The following is a 21,238-nucleotide window of genomic DNA, read 5'->3' on the forward strand; positions in this document are numbered from 1 at the left end:
TTGTACTCTTTTGCACTGTTGGTGGGAACGCAAACTGGTGCAGCCACTCTGGAGGTTCCTCAAAAAGTTAAAAATAGTACTACCCTAAGATCCAGCAATCACACTACTGCATATTTACCCAAAGAATACAAAAATACTAACTCAAAGAGATACATGCACCCCAATGTTTATAGCAGCATTAACTACAATAGCCAAATTATGGAAATATATATATATATATATATATATATATATATATATATATTAGTCAGCCATAAAAAAGAATGGAATCTTACCATTTGCAACAACATGGATGGAGCTAGAGAGCATTATGCTAGATGAAATAAGTCAGTCAGAGAAAGACAAATACCGTATGATTTCACTCATATGAGGAATTTAAGAAACAAAACAAAAAAATGAGCAAAGGGGGCAATAAAGAGAAAGAGGCAAACAAAGAAACAGACTCTTAACTATAAAGAACAAAGTGATGGTTACCAGAAGGCAGGTTGGGAGGTGGGGATGTGTTAAACAGGTGGTGGGGATTAAGAAGTGAATGTATGTGGTGAATACTGGGTGATGTATGAAAGTGTTCAATCACTGTATTATGCATCTAAAACTAATATTACACTGTATATTAACTAACTGGAATTTAAGTAAAAACATTTGAACCTCCACATCTCAGTATTTACCAAGACAGCTCCTTCTGCTCCTCCTGTTGGATATATTAATAGATACTGACATCAGTATATACACACAATTCCAAATTTGGGGGAGGAGTAGCCAATCTCTATGTACAGAGTTTTTTAGTAAGTAGGCAGAAAAAGAAATATAATAGGAGGTACTTCACAGCATAAAGAATGAGTTTTAAAAGCAAGGGAAGAGACATTAAAAAAAAAAAAAACCTCAAACGATAAAGTAAGCACAAAAGCTTTAAAAAAAAATAGCAGTTGGAAGCCATTTAGTTTGCTAACAAACTGCCCCACATACCAGAAACCCCATAGAGCTGGTGGAGCTTCAAAATTGCTATAATGAATGATAGACTGCTACCTATATGTAGATGACTTTCAAGAATGGATTTCTAACAGACCATTCTTCTGCACTCTGGACATACTTATTCAGTTATGCTGGATGACTTCCAACTTCTCTTCCTCATTCTCTTCTGGAAGCTACAACTCGTCCTGATTTCCTGTCTCAGTGGCATGACTCCTGTGCACTAATCCACACTACTCATATCTGCTGGATTTTATACACAGTTTCTTCTACTTGTGTTGTCTTCCTTTTGCACAGAATGGGAAATGCCTGGCCAGTACCTACTCATTTTCAAGACCCAATAGTGGAAGCATCAGCTTGCTGGATTAAGGTTTCCTGTCCTTTCTGGGTCTCAAAAGGTGGCTCATTGCACTCTGTTTAGACAGACATTTCTTGCAGTGTTTATAGCATGTTATCACGGGGCAAAGAAAGGGAGAGAGAACCTTCAAGCAGATTCCCCACTGAGTATGGAGTCTGTTGTGGGGCTTGATATCGGTCTGTATCCCAGGACCCTGAGATCATGACCCAAACCCAAACGAAGAGTCTGAGGCTTAACCAACTGAGCCACCCAAGTACTCCCAGTCTGCATCTTAATTGCCATTGGTGCTTAGCCCCAGACTCTCACAATGTCCTCTATAATAGTGTTTACTGAGCAAATGAGTGAGTTATAGAGAAGTTATGAAGTTATTTTTAATAAGAGCAAAGAATAGTAACAGGCAGTTCTCAAAGTAGAAAACACAAATGTCTGATGAACATACAAAAGATGTTCAGATTTGTACCTTGTTAAGGAAATGCAACCCCCCCCCAAAAAACCAATAATTTAGAATGTCAAAGATGGAAAATATTGATAGTTTCTGGGCTGACCAGGATACGTGAATCCAGCATTCTCAAACATAATTGTTAGGACTATAAAAATATTATAGCTATTATTGCAAGCAATTTCATAATAATTATGAAAATATAAAGTGTATATATTCTTTAACCCCAAAGTCTACTTCTGGGAATATATCTGACAAAAATAAGAGGGTAGCAACTTATTAGAGAATTGTTTTAGTAGCAATTTCTGCCCAAACAAACAACAAATACACCAACAAATGAAAATGTTCCTGGAAATCTAATTAATATGGTAATCAGTGGGTAAAATTAAGATACATTCATGCTGTGAAAAAATACAAAGAATGAAGTAAATCTATGTGCATTGACTGGAAGAAATTATCCAGGGGTGCTTAGTCTGTTAAGCATCAGCCTTTGGCTCAGGTCTTGGTCTTGGGATTGGCCCTGTTGTGGGGCTCACTGCTCAGTGAGAGAGAGCCTGCTTCTCTCTCTCCCTCTGCAGCCTCCTGCCCCACTGGTGCACACTCTTTCTCCCTCTCAAATAAATAAGTAAAATATTAAAAAAAAAGAAATTGTGTGTAGTATTCTGAATCAAAAAAACTTCCAGAATATGTATTCTTGCACAAGCAAAAGAAAATATGGAAAGATAAAATTGCCAGGGGAGATGGACAGAAGATAGATTTGCTTTGTATACTTATACTTTATTTGAATAGTTTTTTTAATATTTTTAAATTAAGAACTTTAACATATGGAAAGGTACAGAAAATATAACTGATACCTCTTTTTCCATCACTTAGATATATCAAATGTCAATACTTTAACATATTTCCTGCACTTTTCTTTTTACCAAAGAATTTAAGTGTCATAGATAGAGTTAAAGCCATTTATTTACCCATGTTCCTGTTCCCACTCTTCCTCCCAATCTCCCCAGAGAAAACCACTATCTTAACATGGGGATAAATCCTGCCAGTGCATGATTTCATAGTTCACCTGGGCACACATGCTTTCATAGACATCCCAGATCTCTTTTGGTGTTTAAGTTTACATAAATGGTATCATTTTTACCTATGGTTCTATTTTTTCTACTCAGCATTCCTTTCCAGCTTGACCAATGTTGATGTCGTTAATTCATTTTAATTGCCTATAATATTCTGTTTTATAGGCCTACCACAATTTACTTACTCTGCTCTTGATGGAAATGAATGACTTAATGTATATGTTGTCTACCTCTCTTGCGCATGTGCCGGAGTCTCCCTGGGTTACGTAGCAAGTAGCAGAATTGTAGGATCACAGAACATTTCTATTGGATTGATCAAGTTTTCTTTATTCCTCACCATTTTACCCATCAACTGATTGAGAGTTACAGATTCTTTTCTTATTTATTTAATAATTATTCTTAAACTCTTGATGTGCATTCCTTTTTTAGAATAATATGTGAAGATGAAAATTTATTACTTTTTAAAAAATAATTGATAATGGCTACAGTACCATTTGTTAAATAATCTTCCCCTTCCCTGTTGCTTTATTATAATGCTTTATTTAAAATCTTCTAATTCATTTGATGTATTCTGGTTTTTTGGGTTTTTTTAAAAGCTAACTATTTTAGTTCATAGGCCTATTTCTTCATTCTATGTCATCATTTTACCATGTGTAAATGTATTGCAGCTTTATAGCATGTTTTAATGTTACTTATAGCTGCAACTGGGTCCTCAAGCTCCATCATATCAGCCTTGCTTTAAAAATATAATTTTAGCTGTTCAACTGGTTTAATCTTTTAATCTTCCACATATTGTCTTTGAGAAAATAGCCATCAGCCCAAATGTTCCTTTGCTGATAATCTATCTTTTACCTCTGGGTGAATTTTAACAATCTTCTCATTGTTTATGATGTTTCACACTTTTACTATGATTTTTTCCAGGTGCAAATTTATTTTTGTTCATTCCAATGAGACTAGGTGTTTTTTTGTTAATCTGTGGATTTCTATTTTATTTAAGTTCTCAGTATTTATCAGTTATCATATCTCTTAATATTCCTGTTCATTATACACTCTCCTTCTTGATTCTTTACTCCTTGTCTCTTAACAGCTGTTTCATATTCTTATCTATTTTTCTCAATTTGCTGCCTTACAATGAATTTTCTTAGAAACATATTACATTTCATTAATTCTCTCTTCTACTGTATCTTACCTAAAATCTGATTTATTCCAAAGTTTTTAATATCAAATAGTTGAAATTTTAATTTCTGGATATTCCTTTTTATTTAAGAAAATATGTTTTATTTTCTTAGAACATCCTGTTTTTGCCTATAATGTTTCCATTTAAAAAGCATTTTTAACATTGTAGATACAACTACTTTTGTGACTTTATATATAATGTTCTGAAAGTCTAATCTGTCTCTTTCTCCTGTCTGTTGACTTTTGCATAAGGTGGCTGATTTCCTTGTACATCTTGTAATTTGGGGAGGTGAGTTTATCTTCAAAGGGGATCATTTTTTCGTGAGAACCACATATCCTTTGGGTTGAAGCATGATCTAGAGAGGCTGTGAATTTGCTTCTGCCTGATGTCCCAGTTGTTAGCCCATATCTGGGCTAGTTTTTGGCATTAACTTCTTATTCTGATGACTCCCTTACTATGCATTTGGTAAGATTTACAGGTATATGGCTCAGACTTCTATTTCCTTTCTCACCCACAGCTTTTTATCACTTCCCTGGACAGACGTATTGGCAGAACAAGTGTTTCAAGTTCTTTTCTTTTCTTTTCTTTTTCTTTTTTAAAAATTATTTATTTATTTATTTATTTATTTATTTATTTGGCTTTCCAGTGCTCAATTACATGTAGGTGTCTCAGTTGTAGCTAAATACAGTGAATGGATGGAGCCCCAAAGTAGCACCTTCTGTCCTGGCATGTCAGTTAAAACCCGAGTTCCTAGACCCTCCCTCTATTTCTGATCCTACATCCCGTGGGTTGCTGCAACTCTAGCTGGTGAGTTTTAGCACCGGGAACTTTCTTCTCCTTTTTCCTAGCTCAGTTGTGTATTTTCTCAAGTTTAGTTGTATTTCATCCTTTATTTCTATGAATTTATAATAATGAATTTTCTTTGTTAGTCTGCAGTAGGGCCACAATGAGTTTCCCCTTAGAGTCTGAAATATTACAGGGAACAGGTATTAAAGTTGTAACTTGAAGGATAAATAAAAAAGTACTCTTGATAAAATAAGGATATTTCATATAGAATAATATTCCTTTAAAATTGATATAATTCTATAAGTTTTGAATCTTGAGGTACTGCTCCCTTAGCTCTCTGGAAGATGCAGTTAGAATAATGTACTCTTCAGGGTTGTGGACACTAGTGTTCACCATACATCAGCTTTAGAAATTCATATATAACACTTTATGATACAATGTTTTATTATCTAGATTGAAAACATGTAGAAACTTATTTTATGACAGAGATAGCATCTTAACTCAGAGACGATATGATTTTATGACAAAGATCATTCATTTTCAATGCTTGGGTAAAGCCTAAAATGTAGTCTCTATCCAGCCAAAGGCAGGTCCCACTGATGCTCTGATGACAGGTCCCAAAATGCAGACACACCATCCAAGAGAGTCCACGCCATCTCAGTAGGACTGACCTGTGTTATCAAAAACAGCACTAACATAAAAACAACTTTTCTTGAATCTCATGTACCCCATGCTACTCAAAGTGTTTGACGTATTTGGCAGCTCACTGATTCTCTCACCAGGTGAAGTAGGCACTGTAGGCATCCCATTTGACAGATGAGAAATTGGAGCATAGATAACTTTACTCAGTCATAAAAAGTAGAGCTGGGCTACAGATTCAGGTTCTCTTAAACCTGATCCTAAACACTCTTCACCTCACCTAGGAGCAGGAAGCACCAAAAATAACCCTCATCAATTTTGCCTCTTTGCCTCAGTTTTTCCTTAGCAGGGTAATTCTATTCCCAGGTTTCTCTCCCCCCACCCCCCCATCCTCATGTAGAGCCACAGAAGGAATCATTCTTCTAAGTGTTCCTTTTTTCTCAACTTTTAGTATAATTGTTCTTCCTGACTGAGCACCTACTTATCCTTCAAGTCCAGCTGAACCAGACCTCTTTGGTTCAGCCTTCCTTGATTTCAGGTGCAACTTCTTAGTGCCTTGGCTTGCTCGTTCACCTGTCTGTATCCCTCTTTACACAGAGAATGAGCTGCCTGTGATCAGGGATTGTGAAAAGTGTTGGGTCCAGAATCCCTGTGAAAGATGTGAATGAATGCTTGGCCATTTGCCACTGGGATGTTTAAAAGAAGCAATCCGCAGCTACACTTGGTGGTTGTTTTCTCAGTAGAGTGGCATAGTAGTTTCTCTACATCTTTATCTCTGAGCTCTACAGAAATGCAGAAGCAACAGGCCTACAAATATGTCACCACGTGGGCTGTAGAAATCCTTATATTCTATTAATGAGAGAGGAAGAATAAAAATAAAGGGCTTAGGATCTGAAAATAAGGTCAAACTAATACAACAGAAAGGTATACAATTGCTTATCTACTTTTACTTACTAGTATTTATGCTATATGGATATAAGTATATATATTTATATGATTATGGGCCTGATATATGTTTGGGCGAGGAACATACATTTAAGGGAGGGCCAATCATTCCCACACCCTTTATCTAATACACATTAAATGTCTACTGCATGCCAGTCCCTACCCTGCATTCTGGTATTTACAGGTTTACATTATGTACTTACAGCTTTTTTTTTTTAATTAATTTATTTTTTTTCAGCGTAACAGTATTGTTTGTTTTTTTTTTAAAGATTTTATTTATTTATTTGAGAGAGAGACAGTGAGAGAGAGCATGAGCAAGGAGAAGGTCAGAGGGAGAAGCAGACTCCGCATGGAGCTGGGAGCCCGATGCAGGACCAGATCCCAGGACTCTGGGATCACGACCTGAGCCGAAGACAGTCATCCAACCAACTGAGCCACCCAGGCGTCCCAGTATTCATTGTTTTCGCACCACACCCAGTGCTCCATGCAATCCATGCCCTCTCTAATACCTTACAAGTTCAAAAGAACAAAAACAAAAACAAAAACAAAACAAAACTGAAGTCAAAAGCTCATTCAGATTCTAATGTCCCTTTTCTGTTCCAGGATTCGATTCAGGAAGCCACATTCCCTTTAGATGTCACATCCTCTTAACGTTCCTCCAGGCTAGGACACTTTCTCAGACTTCCCTTATTTTTGATGATCTTGAAAGTTTTAACATACTGGTGGGGTATTTTGTAGAAGGTACCTGTTTGGGAGTTTTTCTGGCATTTTTCTTCATGATTAAATTGGGGTTTTGGAAGAGAAGATCCCCAAAGAGATCAAAGACAACCCACAGATGTTAGGTGTCATTCTCATCACGACATAATATCCCCCTGACTTAGAGCTGTTGATGTTGCTCCTCACCACCTGCCTGAGGTACTATTTGTCAGGTGTCTCCTCTATTTTCTCACCTTCTGTACTTCTGGGAAGGCAGTCATTGAACAGCCCACACTTAAAGATCAAGGAACGATGTTCTTCCCTCTTGAGAACGGAGTACCATAAATCATTGGAATTCTTCTACAGAGAACGTCTGTCTTTTTTGCTTATTTATTTATTTATCCATCATTTATTTATGTTGGTATGGACTTAGAGATTTTATTTTATACTTCAGGTTATAATCCAATACTAATTTACTTTGTTCCTCAAATTATTGCCACTTTGGCTAGCGGGAGCTGGTTTCATTGACTTCTGTGCCCCTTTGACATATTCCTGTCATTTTTGGTTTTTTGAGGACTTTCTTCCTTTCTGGCACTGTAGGATGCTCTGGGCTCATCTTGTATTTCCTGTTCCAGTTCTATAATTAGCCATTTCTCCAAGTATGCCTGGTTCCTGTTTTGGAGAATGGTATTAGACATCAAGATCTGGGCCGTAAATGTGCTCATTGCTACTAGGGTGTTTTAATCCTAGGACCTCCCTGTTGATAAAGCAAGAAAATACATATGTGTAAACAAATCCTTGTTTTTGTGTGTGTGTATTAATATGTATATATATGTGTGTATATGTATACATATATATACACACACGTGTATATATTTATATATATAAATATGTCCATCTCTATTTATAGTAAGTTATATATTGGTTCACACTGATGTCTCTAGTTCTAATCTATTATCACATGGATCATTCTGGCCTTCTCCCCTTGCTTTTCTATAATGTCCCACTCCAACAGTGAGAAACCTGGCTCCCACCTTCTACCATCCATTTATTTAATTGTCCAGTTCCAGTATACATGTGTAGCGGCTTCAGTTTATAGGCTTTTATTAAAAAAAAAGTTGAAGCCAGTTATTCATTCCTAAGTGCCATTATGGACCGCCTGTAGCAACAGAAATAAACATCGGCCTCTATTATTAGTGCCATTTGGAGAGTGTTAAGAAGATTAAAATAATCATCAAATATTTGTCTTACATGTAAATGGATTCTGCTCAATTCTACAAACATTTGCAAAGAGGTATCCATATTGACAGGTACTGACAAAGGCATGGGTGAATCGAAGGGACCCTTCAGAAAAATAACAACACATGGCACAGGCATTCATTGAGTGACTGCTGTGTGCCAAGCATTGTTCTGGGCTTCGAGGAAGCAAAGATGAGAAAGGTTCACTTTTAAGAGTTTGAAATGTAATAGAGCAGACAGATGAGAAGCAGGCACAGAACTAGAGAAAGGCACACAGTCAGAGCCTGTTAAGTATTAGAATATTTGCATAAGCAAAGAGGAGGAAGAGAGTGCTTTTTACCTGGGAATACCTAAAGAGAAGCCTTCAGAGAGTTGATATTTGATCTGGGCCTTGAATACATGCAGAAATGCAATAGCAAAGAGAGATAAAGAGGAACCTGGGCCAAGGGAATAGCACACACATGAAAGTATATGTTGTTCCTAAAAAATCCTCAGTATCCTATTGGACTTATCCTGATAATATCCTATTACCACTTAGCAACATTATTTCCTGATAAACCATAAATATAAAAGATTAATGGAGCTTTATGCTTTGGAAACACAGTGACATTTATAACACCTGCACTATTTCCAGTGTGGGACAAACAGTGCAGAAGTGAGTTACTAATAGCATCCTCGGAGAATTAGCTTCTTACAACAACAGACATAGAGATTATGCCTGAGGAAGCAATGGAATAATTAGGTTTTGTGATCTCTTGGGTCTAATAGAACAAATTGCTTCATTTTTCACTTGAGATTAGCCCAATGACTAAACTATACTTTTAAAATGTCGAAATATTTATCACAACTTTTCTGAGCATGTGACCCTAAACACTACATAATATTCTTCAAGGTTATATGAAACTAGAGAATTCTTGTAAAATAGCTATCACCAAAAGTATATTCATTTTTATCTGTTTGGGTCTATCATACTTAACAAGTTGCTTTGTCCTATTTTTACAAAAGTAACCTTCATCCCTCTATAATGACATTATGTTCACATGTTCTTTCTCCTTCAGGATTGTCATCATCACAAATAGTTTCCTACTATATCATCACTGGAATACCCATCAGCATTCCAAATCCAGAGCCATACAGTGTAACTACTGAGAATTCTTTGCAACATCAACCATAATCAAAAGTTATTTTGGCAAAAATACCATCAGTAATTTCAACTTCACTCCAAAATATTTGGGTTAATCCTAGGAAATGGAATATCATGAGGCCTAAAGGTTTTCAGTAATACTAATAGTAATACCAAATGTCATCTGTTAAATTAAAATAAAGAAGAGTAACTCCAAGGCATAAAGGGAACAAACTTTGCATATAAAAAACTCCTTTATGAACAAGAAGTCAAAAGAGAAAAAGTGTAAGAACTAGGAGATTAACAGATATTATATGCATCTATATATATCCTATACAAAAATACCAAACTTGGCTAGATAGGATTTTGGGGTTTAATACATTTTCTATTGGTATAAAGGATTGGTTTTGGTTGGAGGATTTGCTATAGCATCTGACATTTATCAGACCTTTGGGCCCCATCAACTCATGCTTTTGGTAATTCCATGAATGGGCTTGCTATAATGAGGGATGCTGGTACACTGATCAGATCCCCCCCATAACCTTTTTACCTTCCTTCTACTTCAGTGTGCTCACTGCTATTAGATTGTTCCTGCACCTTTCTTCAAGAACCACTATTAGGCTACTCCAGTTGCTTCACATAGACAACTAGAAGTGGAGGTGCTCAAGAATTTATCTATTCTTCCCCTAACCTGGAGCAACCCAATGGCTGATATAGAAATACGAAAGACCAGCTTACTTCCTGGAAACGCAATAGACCCTGTGTTGTTATTTACACTCCAGACCTTCCTACAGGATCAGGCTAAGCCTTGGGATTCACCTGAAATCACACCTGTACAGGCCCTATAGACATGGAAAATCCTCTCATGCAGATCTCAAGGATCTGCTGGAAGATAAAAATGCCACATGGAGGGGCGCCTGGGTGGCTCAGTGGTTTAAGCCTCTGCCTTTGGCTCAGGTCATGATCTCGGGGTCCTGGGATCGAGCCCCACATTGGGCTCTCTGCTCAGCGGGGAGCCTGCTTCCCCCTCTCTCTCTGCCTGCCTCTCTGCCTACTTGTGATCTCTCTCTGTCTATCAAATAAATAAATAAATAAAAATGCCACAGGGAGTCTCTGGCAAGTCACAATAGGAATGTCACAGCACAGATTCCTGGGTTCTAGAGCAAAGTCATGTCATCTGCAGCAGAGAACTGTAAACCACTTGAAAACTTGCTCTCAGTATTATTCTGGACCCTGGTAGAGACTGAGTGTCTGTACCATGGGGCATCAGGCTGGCCATCATGGGATGAGTGCTGCAGACCCACCAAGACTTAAAGCTCAGTTTTATTTCATTGTACAGTAAAGGTGATACATCTGAGTTCAGGCCCAGGGAGTTCTCAAACTCATCATTTTTGCACACAGCCTCTCCTTTAACTCATGTCTATGGCCTCATGGGGGATTGCCTATGACTAACTGCTGGAAGAGAAAAAAATGAGCTTGATTCATGGCTTAGAATGTTGGTGAACTAGAAATGGATTACCACTGCAATACAGTCCCATTTAAGGGTACTTCTGAAAGATAATGGCAAAGTAGAAATCTTCCTAATGACCATTTGGTGATCTACTTTGTGTTGAAATAAAAGTGCCGGAGATAAGAATTTACTTGAATCTATGGGTGGGGGTCAATGTCTTTAGTGGTTGGTTAGGGCCCAGAGGAGTAAGATTGGAAGATTAGCCATAAGGTCATGGAGAGTGCATGTTGATAGACCAATGGAAGTTGGCACAAGTGTAAGAGTCTTGGTATCATATGTTAACATCCACTGGGGAGCATCTGCTACAGAAGAGACATTAGCATGCAGGTGAATTGAATAATTAGTCCAGAAAATGATGGTCACTCTCTGTCCTTGGCTACCTCAATGCTATGTAGTGGGTTCGTGTGTGGGGTAGCTATGGTGGAACAGAAGCTATACATGGGCCTGCCACCATGGATCTCTCAACAAGGCTGATACATCTTTTACTGCTGCTGAATGTCCAATTCATGAGCCACAAAGACTGACTTTAAGCCTCCAGTATATTACTATCTTGGAGGAAACGAATCAATTACTTGGTGATAAGTTGATTACCCTAAAAAGATTCGTTCTGTCCTGAAAAGGTCAGCATTTTTTCCCTATTGCAATTGAATCCTATTCTAAATATATATTTTCCTTTCTCAATGCTGATCTCAGCCTCTATCATGTAAGACTTAGGGAGTATCTGAATACTGGCATACAATTCCACATAGCATTGCCTCTAACTTTGATAGCAAAAGAGGTATAGCAGTAGACGTGTAATTATGGGATTCACTGGTCATACCCACACTAAATCCAGAAGCTATTAGCCTGACAGATTTTTAAAAACAATTTATTGTTTCAAAAGTGTAAGAAATATCTGGTCTTCAATACCCTTAGCAACCTGAGTTCTACCCATGTTGACTCTAATCCTACTTCAAGAGTTCTTTTCTTTTAAGATTTTATTTATTCATTTGACAGAGACACAGCGGGAGAGGGAACACAAGCAGGGGGAGTGGGAGAGGGAGAAGCAGGCTCCCCGCAGAGCAGGGAGCCCGATTAATAGCTCTATCTTAAAGTAATAATACAAAATACAAATAAAAATTTATGTAAAATATTTGTCATAACATTACTGACAATATTAAAAAGCTGGGACAGGTCCCACATCAGGAAAATTGAGAGTTAAATTAAGATATGTAAAAATAGCTTTGTACAGTGGCACTATCATAGCCAATGAGGTTTATCCGAGGCGTAATTATTGCTAATTGAAAACTTTTCCCAATACCCCGCCATGACGACTTGAAATACAGTCAGCATGGGCAATTTTTTTTTTTAAGATTTTATTTATTTATTTGACACAGAGAGATCACAAGTAGGCAGAGAGGCAGGCAGAGAGAGAGGAAGGGAAGCAGGCTCCCTGCTGAGCAGAGAGCCCGATGCAGGACTTGATCCCAGGACCCTGAGATCATGACCCGAGCCGAAGGCAGCGGCTTAACCCACTGAGCCACCCAGGCGCCCAGCATTGGCAATTTTTGACAGTCTTTACAGAGACTGAATATATTGTTCTCAAAAGACAGTATAAAGCTTACCTGTTTATCCTGTAAAAATAAAAAAAAAGATATGTACATATGGTAGAATAATATTCAACTATTAAAAATTATTCTTATTAGCAAAAAATTATTCTAACGGTTTTTAATAATTGATATAATTTTAAGGGGAAAATGCTTAAAATATTTAAGAAAATTTTAACTTAAGAGAAAACAGGAAAAAATATTTGGGCTAGCAGATACCAACTTTAATTATAAAGCTGGAGTCATTAAAATAATTCAGGATTTATGCAAAGACCTACAAATATTAATGATGACACTAACAGCTGAATTTTTTTGGCTTTTACTGTGTGCCCTCTACTGACCAAAGTAACAGATAAGTATGAACTCACTTCATCCTCACAACAACAATATGAAATACACACTAGTACCATCTGCATGAAGAGGTTAAGGGTCTTGCCTCTCTGGAATTGAATAAATTACTTAAAAACAGACCCAAGTGTATGTCTACCATGGTGTATGATAGAGAAGCCACTGTAAGTCAGTGGCAAGGACTGGAAGTATTCAATAAGTGATGCTGGACACAAGGTTTTCCATATATACAGGGGAAAATGACATTAGTTCCTGACCTCATACCAAGTGCTGTGCATAAACAAACTCTAAAGAAACATTCAAATTATTAGAAGAACATATATAAGAAAAGACTGATGACTATATTGATCAGGGTCTGGGCAGGAAACAGGTAGTCACTCAAAAGTGGTAACTGAAGAGAGCTTAATGACTGGACCACTTACAAAGCTATGGGGACAGTTAAGAGAAACAAATAGGGAATCATGAATTCTTCTGGGACTGATGACAGCCAACAGTCCTGTTACAATCCCTAGGCTTGAAGGGGAATGGGAAGGGATCAATTAGGGGAAAGCCAGAGCTACAGAAAAGGGCTACTCAGCGGGACCTCAACCTGAGACAGAGGAATGCAATATTTCCAAAACTTCATATGGCAAAGAATAACTCAGGAATGCAAATACCTCAGTTTTTCTCTCTTCCTGCCTCTCAGTCTGCAGATGTTTCCCACTGGTGAGACTCAACTGGAAGATAGAGACCAAATGAGTCCAGCTGGTCCAGAGCACAGAGTAGAGAAGGGTGGATGGTGAATCTGGAAGGGCAAACAGTGACTATCCAACAACACAATGACGGAGTCAAGAAAGGGACTTTTTGGATAAGATAAGAAGAGTACAATTATTAGGGCATAAGACTGATAAATTTGACTATTATCAAATTTAAAACTTGTATGATAATCCAGTTTAAAAGGCAAGAGTCAGATTGAAAGAAGGTATCTGAAACATAATAACAAAAATTCATATCCAGAATATTCATGTATGTATAATATATGTTTATGTGTATGAATGTTTATGTGTGTGTGTGTGTGTGTGTGTGTGTACTAAATATGGGTAGGCATGTGAAGAAAAGACCTCTCATTCATACAGGTGAATTGGTACACCCACTACAGGGAGAGTAATTTGGCAATATCAAGTGAAACTAAAATTGTGTATACCTTATGATCCATGAATTTCTCCTCTAAAAATATTGTCCAGAGAAATTCTTGCAAATGTGCTCCAGGAAGTCATATTTTAAGAATATCCACTGTAGTGTTCTTTAAATATGAGAGAAGAAATTGAAAAGAACTAGTTGTTATTCAGAAGGAATAAATAAATTGTGGTCTAGTCATATAATGAAATATTACCTAGAAGTTCAAATTCATAAGCAATACATTTACCTTTGACAATAAAGATAGATTTAAAAAATAGGTTGAATGAAAAACAGCTGCATTGAAGAAAGCTTTAGAACAGTATGGTGGCATTTATGCAAACATTTAAAAACAAAAATAATATAATGCAAATGTGTATGTAACAAAAATATAAAATATTGACTTGAAGGATGTGTGTCACATTTTTGAAAGGAGAATGGATCTGGGGAGGGAGAAACTAAAGTACTTCAATTTTTTTTTATTATAATCAGTTAGGCAACACATAGTACATCATGAGTTTTTGTTGTAGTTTTCAATGATTCATTAGTTGCGTGTAACACCCAGTGCTCATCCCAACACGTGCCCTCCTTAAAGTACTTCAATTTCATTTATAACCTTCTATTTAAAATGTGCGAAACTTCACAAAATGAATTGGGCAGAGGTATACTAAAATGTTAATAGAGACTCTGGAGAGTGGCACTTTAGGCAATATTTTTCCTTACTCTTTATATTTTTCTCTATTTTTGAAATTTTCTAAAATGACCAATTGTTAATTTTATAACTTTCCCTTCCCCCTGTTTTTTTTTTTTTAACCAGCCATGTTATAGGAACAATCATAGCAGGCTCCATTTTATTTTATTTTATTTTATTTTATTTTATTTTAAAGATTTCTTTCTTTACTTTGAGAGAAAGAGCATAAGAGGGGGAGAGGGAAAAAGTAGAGAGAATCTCAACCAGACTCTCAAGCAAACATGGGGCTCAATCCCTGAGATCAGGATTGAGATCAGGACCTGAGCCAAAACCAAGAGTCAGATGTGTAACTAGCTGTGCCACCCAGACCCCCCACAGCAGCCTCCATTTTAGAAGAAAAACGAGTTGCGATCCGCGTGGGATATGAGGGAACCCTGGTGATACGTGTTCCTGATGCTCTTCTCTAGGCAGGTGTAAGCCACAGTGACCTTGAGGTGAGATGATAATTTAAGATGTTCTGACTTCGGCAATGCTTATGATTCTCTCCTCATGTTGTACTCAGCATGTAGAGTCATGGTTTTCATTAGGATTTTCCCAGTGTCATGTCCAGGTTAATGAAATATATGGGTGAGTCACCAGTGACTGTGTACATATTTAATGCATGCCGTCTGTTTTTAACGCATGTTCAAAAATAAAGCTTTTTGGTACTCTTCCTAAATTTATTATGCCCTAATTTTTTTCCTCTTCTAAAAATTTTCTTACTCTACTACAGTTAGCTCTCTTAAACTGATTTCTGTCCCCCCATGCCTTCTTTCTCATTCATCATTTTTAAACCAGTCAAGCCCAAAGCCAAAAGGCACACTGTCCCAAGGTGATCGACATGGAATTTGAAGTTGGACATTATGGGTTTGAGTGCAGGCTCTGCTTCTAATTATTTGCATAATATTGAGCAAATGACTGTCTTTCTGAGCCTCAGTTTATCTCTAAATTGTAGATTGTACCACTTGGACCTGAGGTGAGTGACCTCATTAAAATAACCAGATCACAGGTGTCAATGTGATTTGCAAACTATAAAATGCCAAAGGCAGGGTTTACCAGCTCTCTTGGACTAAGTAAGTAGCTCCAGGATACCCAAGGAGGGAGGAGAGGGGAAGGGGCTAGCCATCTCCTTGCTAAGGAGTGAGCCAAAAGATTTGTAGGAGGGGTCCCTCTCGGCAAAGTACTAGTTGGTCTGACAGCATGCACATAGAAGATGCTGTCACTCTGATGATCAGTGGCCATATAATTCCTAGGTAGGAAGACAGCAGATCGATGGCACTGATCCTCAGTTTTTATAGCTTTTATAGCTTTACATCTTCCTTTCTTTGTTTTAGAGGGACAGGGCAGAAGGGGAGAGAGAGAAAATCTCAAGAGCCCATGCTCATTGTAGAGCCCAATACAGGACTGGATCTCACAACTCTGAGATCAAGGCACAAGCCGAAATCAAGAGTTGGTTGCTTAACCGATTGAGATACCCAGGCACCCCTAGCTTTATATCCTTCTGTACTTGGACTTCTTGACCCACGTCCCATGCATTCAATGGAGTGCGTGCTGCCATAATCCAGACCAAATGCAAATGCTGGAGTATTGATAGTCATTCCTTCAGTTTTCAAGAGCATTTTCTTATGTTCTGGGCACTGTCAGAAGCCCGTCAGTGAGCACACAGATGAAAATTTTTGTCCTTCTGAAAGAAAACAGCAATAAGCCAAACCAATCAGGAAATGATAAGGAGTGTTAAAAAGTGATATATGCGTGCTACAGAGAGTAAGGCAGGGGAGAGCTCAGGAGTAAAGGGCTGGGCTGGGCCTCTCCATGGGATGGAATGGAGGCCTGCTGAATGTGCCTCAAAGCTGTAACCTCCAGCTACAGAGTGTGCTTGTTTCCTGTTGCCACCATAGCAAGTTACCCTAAACCTTGTTGCACAAAACAATACAAACTTACTATCGCACAGTTTCCGTAGGTAGATTGGATGGGCTTGGCTGGTTCCTCAGCTAAAATTGAGGAGTAGGCAGGCCTGGACTTCTATCTATAGGTTCCAGAGGAGAATTTGCTTCCCAGCTCACTGAGGTCTTTGGCAGAATTAGTTCCTTGCAGCTGTAGGACCCAAGTCCTCATTTCTTAGCTGACTGTCTGCTGGAGCTTCTTGGCTTCTAAAGAGTCTGCATTCCCACAACAGTTCACTAGGTTTTTCTCTTTTAAGGTTTATGTGGTTGGATTTGTCCCCAATTCAGGAGAGTCTCCCTACTTTAAGATCTCTAACTTTCATTACATTGGCAAAAAAAAAAAAAAAAAAAAAAATTAATACTTACAGGTTCCAGAGATGAGGATGTGAACATCTTTGGGGGTGTTTGCAGAATTCTGACTTCCACAAGATTCAGGGGTGCCAGCATCAAGGCAGGCCCATTCCTGGGGCACCTGAGACTCTCCAGACAGCTGACTTTGGCTTGAGAACTCCCTGAGGGCTTTCGGGAAACTTCCATAGTGTGTGTGGCATTCGAGGATGCTCCCACCCCACCTTCTTTCCCTCTCCCCCTCACCAGGGTCAGGCTTGCATTATAGGAAATCCTCTAATAAAATGCAGGCACATTTAATCCCATCTTGGTGTCTGCCTCTTAGAAGACTTAGACTAACGGAAGACCATTCTAGGTGAGGGAACAGCAGTAGCAAAAGCCTTGAGAGGAGCCTTTTCTGCTGTACTCAAAGAGAAGAAGGCTGGTAGCAAGGGAGGATGGTCTAGAATCCAGTAGTTGCAGGCAAATGTGTGGAAGTCTGTAAGGGGAACCTTTTACTCTCAGTAAGAAGGAAAGAAACTGCAGGATTTTGAGCAAAAGAATGGCATGACCTCACTTAATGTTTTACAAGGATCTTTCCTGCAGCTATTTGAGAATTAGATTGTAGGAGGGTGGGAGCAGAAATACCAGTTGGAAGCTATTGCAAGATTCAGGTCAGGATGATGGAATTGCCTGAGGGTGGCAGTGTTTGAAGTGATCAGAATTTAGATGTATTCTGACGCGAGAGATGGCTGAATTTCATGAAGGACTGATTGTGAGATGCCAGAGGAAAATGGTGACAAGAATGGAGATGCCACTAATGAATGCAGAGAAGTGAGGAGTGCCAGCAGGCTTGAGGGGGGACATCCGGGGGTTTGGACATGTTAAGTTTGAGGTGTTCATTCAATACATGTGTGGAGATGTCAAGAGGCAGTTGGATGTATGAGTCTGGTGTTAGGGAAAGAAGTCTGAGCTGGAGATACAAATTTGGGAGTTGTCAGCAGTAAGATGGTATTTTAAAGCCATGAAACTTAGACAGGCTTACCGGGGAGTGATTGTGGATAGCAAAAGTGTGTCTTTAATAAAATCACATATAAGCCAGTGTATCTGTATTACTTACACCCAAATATCGACATTCGAAAAGTACCAGAACATCTGTATGTTCGTCTCTATATTTGAATTTCTGAGAAGCACACTGAAACACTACATCTCTGCCTAAGAACCAGTAGAATAAATTTTTACCTCCAACTTTCCTGCTTAATTAACAAAGTTGAGAACCAAAAATGTTAGGTTTTTTTTTTCTTTTTACATAATTATTCTACCTGAAGAAATGAAACGTAATGTTAGGGCTGGAGGCCAATTTGCTTATTAAGTTCACTTCTCTGTATATTTTAGACCTGAATTACATTCATTAGTATTTCCCATTTTCTTCGATCTCTGCTGCATTAGGACTAAAATAAAATCTATTTTCTTTCTTCTATGCTTATAAAAATTGTGTTAACTACTTTGAATCAAATAGTTCTGACTGCATTCTTGCAGGGCAATTTCCTACATATACTTCTTCCACAGAACAATGCCAAGGAAACTGTCCTATTTCCATTGCTGGAGAAAAGATTTACTCAGTCTGTCTACACAACCTGTACTGCAGGGGAACCTCAAGGTACATGGCTGAGGGAGCACAGAATTCAATCTCCCTGGTCTTCCCTTAGTTCCTACAAAATACAATAGGTATTTATTGCAAGACCTTGATTAGACTCATGAATGTTTTGGGCTAGAAGGAATCATTGCAATCACTTACTATCTCTCAACTTATAAATTATATCAAAGTCGAAGCTCTTATCAAGTATTTGCAATTCTTGCGTATGTATCTTCTTTCTTCCTGTATCAGGTTCCTAGGGCTGCTGCAACAAATTAGCACAAATTTGGTGATTTCAAACGGCAAGAATTTATTTTCTCACAGTTCTGAAAGTCGGAAGTCTGAAATAAAGGTGTCTGTGGGGCCATACTCCTTCCGAAGGTTCTAGAGAAGGATCCTTCCTTACCTTCCAGCTTCTGGTGGTTCCAAGTATTCCTTTGTTAGTGGCAACATAGCTCCATCTCTTCTTCTGTCTTCCCATTGTCTCTTCCCTCAGCATCTCTGTGTCTCAAATCTCCCTCTCCATTATCTTATAAGGTCCACCCCAAATCTAGAAGGTTCTCATCCTGACTGAGATCCTTAACTTAATTACATCTGCAATGACCCTATTCCCAAATAAGGTCATAATCATAAATACCAAAGGTGTGAAGTTTGGACCTAGGACTTAGACACATCTTTTTGGGAGATAATATTCAATCCATTACACTTTCCTTCCTACCTTTCTGTCTCTCTTGCCCTCTCTTTCTCCCTCCCTCCCCCCCTTCTATCATTCCTTCCTCCTTGAGATGTTGATTCAGTAGATATGTGGAAATGTGAAGAGGAAGTTGGCTGTATAAGTCAGGTGTTCAGGGGAGAACACCTAATTTGGTCCCTGCTGCTGATAGGTCAGTCTCAGTCTTCAGCAGTAGCATTGGTGGAAAGGGTGCTCATGTTTTAGGTCCATGAATAGGGCTCATCTGTACCACTCGGGGTACTCTGTGTATAGTCCTCTTACATACCATCTTTGTGGTGACCACAGATGGAGCCTGACTGATGTCCCACCATTGGATTATGAAGTTTAATCTCTGGGGTGCAATGCCGTGAGCACAGGTGCCTTCCCAATCTGTGCCACTTCACAAGTCCATCCACGTTTCACCCTCAAACTCCTTGCTTCCATTCTCCTAACATTCCAGGTCTTGATCAACCATCCAAGCCACTGGAGTCTGTTTATATTATTTCCCAGGCTATTTCTTCCTTCATATAAATTTGATGACCTGAAATGTTTGCAGCTCCACCCACTGAGAGGATTTCCCTGCACCATTATCCTTCAGGGCCAACTCTGAGTGGGACTGTAATTTAGCTTGCACCAATGTACTGAGCCAACCCATCCATTAAGGGAGGCTTGAGAATTTTTCTCCCTTATTAGCTGGTCATGGAAAAATTCCCGAGTTCTTAGGTAGAAAGTGAGGGAGCAGTATCAGTTCAACAGTAATAAGTGAAATGAGAGTCTTAGACACATGTTCATATATTTTACTAGTGTTCTCTGGACCAGGCTGGGCTTGATCCCCATTGGATCATTTCCACTATACAAGAAATTTTTCTCACACATTGTGACTTTGAATATCTGACAGTCACTGATATTGCATAGTCACTGATATTTCACTATCAAGCTTTTAGAGCCCTAATGGGGCTCAGAAGCATGCCAGGATCTAGTTTTCAAGTGATGAGTAGCCCTTTGCTGAAGAGCACGAGATCTTGCTCTAGAACCCTAGGACCCTTCTACTAGGGCTTGTCCTCTCTACCAACATTAGATCTGCAAGATCCTATGACCTGAGAGGCAGGGAAGATTGAACTAGAGCTAAGACCTGCTGCAGAACCCTTTACTGATTTGGGTTCCCCTTAAAACTGATAGCCTTCTAAGTCACCTGATGGAGAATGGGTTGGGGAAATATTCTCAGGTATGGCTTATACTGCCTCAAGATCTAATAAGGATATATATATACCTCTTAATGTCAGGGGGTACATGGAGCAATAATTTATCCTTTACTTTAAAGAGGTTGTCTTGGCATGACTCAGATCAATGTACTTATACAAAACTTACCAATATGATGGACCTATAAATTTATTTCCTATTTCTGACATGCAAACAAACATCTTGGCAGAGTGTCCAGTGTACTTGCCACTTTCTGCTGAACGTGAAGTTATCAGAACATCAGAGCAATGTATCATTCTGCAGAATTTTAAGAGAGTCAGTGTCCTACTATGTTGTGACAGAGAGCATGAGAATGAACACAGTCCTGGAGAAAGACATCGAATGTGAACTGCTTTTTTCTCCATATAAAGCAAATTTCTTCTTCTTGTCTTTACTGATGGGGATTAAAAAGAATTATTATTAGAGCAATAGCAATAGTAAGGCACCCAGAGCTTTTGTTGATTTCTTCCAACAAATATTTGCTTGGTTCACGGAACCATTGCAGTGGCTCTAAGATGTAATCGTTTAGGATACATTCATCACCTGGCCTCAGTAAATGTCCATGACAACCCTTATGATGGAATTCGGGAACCTCAGGTGTTATTGCT

General features: G+C 38.5%; 1 long non-coding RNA gene and 1 other non-coding gene across 2 annotated transcripts in view; both read left to right on the forward strand.

The window, feature by feature from the left end:
- Positions 1-21,238, forward strand: part of LOC106006800 — an 82,640-nt gene that overhangs the window by 16,580 nt on the left and 44,822 nt on the right. The window lies entirely within an intron of this gene.
- On the forward strand, positions 12,174-12,312 carry LOC123387198. The gene has a single exon (XR_006601526.1). It is a non-coding gene; the product is annotated as a U4 spliceosomal RNA (small nuclear RNA).

Source organism: Mustela putorius, unplaced genomic scaffold (genome assembly GCF_011764305.1).
Source record: "Mustela putorius furo isolate JIRA1106 unplaced genomic scaffold, ASM1176430v1.1 tig00003846_pilon_pilon_pilon, whole genome shotgun sequence".
Taxonomy (NCBI): Eukaryota; Metazoa; Chordata; class Mammalia; order Carnivora; family Mustelidae; genus Mustela; species Mustela putorius.